The following is a 2,422-nucleotide window of genomic DNA, read 5'->3' on the forward strand; positions in this document are numbered from 1 at the left end:
TGCATGAAATTCATGCAAGGAGCTCTTCCCTCACAGCCCTGGCTCCCTAAGCTGGCCCTCACAGCCCCAGCTTCATCCAGAAGATCCAGATGGTCGTTCTGCTGTTCAGTCTAATTAGCATATTAGCTCTTCATTGTATAGGGTTTGGTTAATATAGTTCACTTAATATAGATCTATGCTGCTATGAATAAAGCACCTAGATTTATTGAATTTTGAGTCCTGCCTACTGTTGCCTTGGCAGGGCCAGATCAAATGATTCAGTGGGCCTTAAACAGCCTGAGGGCAAGATGTTCTCCAACTTTGTTCCAGAGGATGCCCCTTCATAATTCCAGATATGGCCTCACCCATTATCCCTGGTTCCCCACAACCTGTGAGCTGTCCCTATTTGAGGCTTCAGTGGCCTCTGTCATACTTCTCCCAGATGCCATGGAAGATGGGCAGACGGAAGCAGTAGGCCTGGGGGTGAAGGGCTGTCTGGATTACCAGACACACTGGGTTTGATACACTGCTCTTTCATGGGTCACTTATGCCATCTTAGAAGTTGCCAATCAAGTGTTAAACCTTTGTGCAAAAGTAGGAATAGTAGAGTTGTTTCTCCTGTGGCTGTTGAGAGGATTGAATGAAATCACCTCTTTCTTCCTTCTCATCCTCTCTCCCTCCTCCTGCCTCATCTCCCTCATAATCCTGCTGCATGCTATAAAACTCCTGTCTAAACTTCCATGTTCTCTAGCATTCTACCTGGTGTATCATACTCCCTCTAGTGCATGATCTAACACCCTCTACATCCTCTTCTGTGGAGATCACAGTAGGTTATTATCCTCATTTTACACTTGGGGAATGGAGGTTCAGGCTAGTCAAGGAAGTTCATATTCTCCAAGCTTGACAGAGGCAGGGACCCAACTAATATGCACATCTTAGGGCTCTTGTTGTTTTACCTGAGACACCTCAGAGACGTGTTTGGGGTTACCTGCTCAGTCCTGAGTTTGCCCATTTCCATTATTATCCAGGGCTCATACCTGGAAGCAAGTATGCAGTACACATGTCCTTACCATAGACACTTTCTTCATCTCTTGCCATCTTCTGTTCTCCCATGTTTACCTGAAAGATTCCCAAACACCATTCATTCATTCTTCAAATAGGTATAACTACCTATGATGTGTCAGCTCAGCTCCAAAGGGCTGGCGACAACACAGTGACAAAGTCATTATTCCTGCTTCCCCTGAACTTCAGAATTGAAGGAAAAAACACTGGAAGGGCTGGGCTGGGCTTGGAATGATATTGTGAGAACATTTCATGAGCTTGACTTTGTTTTTTCAGGGACATAAAATCCAAAGGGCAGAAGGGAAGACTCACACCAGTGAGAAAGTTTTAGACATTAAATTTTCCCTGGTAATTCTATGTGATAAAATCTGTAGATACTTCAATTTCCTAGGAGCTTCAGAAGCCAGGGGAAACTTTGGAAAACCATAAGAACTTGAAAATTTGTTCAGTGAACTAGGGATCCAGTTAGGGTGGATGGCCTGGGAGAGGTACAAGAACAGAACTGGAATTTTTGTCCTGTAAATTGGAAAAGAAACATATGTCCCAGGTGATCTGGAGCCTCTGACAATGCTTTTGGGAAGTAAACTCACTGTCCTGCCTCAATGTGTCTAAATATGACCAGTGTCCTGGAGAGACTGGGACCCTCCCCTCCAACTCCTGACATCCTGCCCCCAAAGTGAGGCTTCTCCAAGTAAAGTGGTTCCAGCCCATCAGTCGTCATTTAACACAATGGAACTTTCTGTGCTCACCAAGTCCCTGTGAACAGTGCACAGTCCCAAGTAAGAAGGTGGGCATCCAGGCTGCAGGAGATACTTGCTGCTGCTCCTGAGCTACTGTGTGTGAAACGCAGACATCCTTACACATCTGGGAGTGTGGAGTTACTCTTGCTAGATCCCGCTCCCCTTCCTGGTACCTACTAGAACAAAGGTGCACACTCAGTGAGCTTCTTACAGGCACTGAATTCTTCTAGGTCCTCACAGCTCCTCCTCTCTGGCCCACACCCTTCCCCTGTTTGTGCTCACCTTTCCTGCAGAATCAGTGGCAGGCTCTAGGCTGGCCCAGAAGCCCCAGGCATTTTAGGTTTCCGAGGACTGTTTTCACTTTTAGCCTGGATCACTAATTTTAACTCCTTTTGCTTTTAGGTCTTTTTCTATAAACTGGCCTCTTGAGAGCCTCCTTCCCTGGGACAGTGCCACCAAGGTGGTCCTAGTGCCAGGATATCACATGAAAATCTCATCTTTCTCAAAGGAAAGATGGCTTCTCCAACTATCAAAAATGGAACAGCAGGGAGAGTGTGAACACTTTCCTACAGGGCCTACTCTAGCCATCTCTGTAGGTCTCTCCCCTGAGAGGGTCATGAAAAGGTGAGGAAAATAGCCAG

This window comes from Myotis davidii, unplaced genomic scaffold (genome assembly GCF_000327345.1).
Source record: "Myotis davidii unplaced genomic scaffold, ASM32734v1 scaffold4009, whole genome shotgun sequence".
Taxonomy (NCBI): Eukaryota; Metazoa; Chordata; class Mammalia; order Chiroptera; family Vespertilionidae; genus Myotis; species Myotis davidii.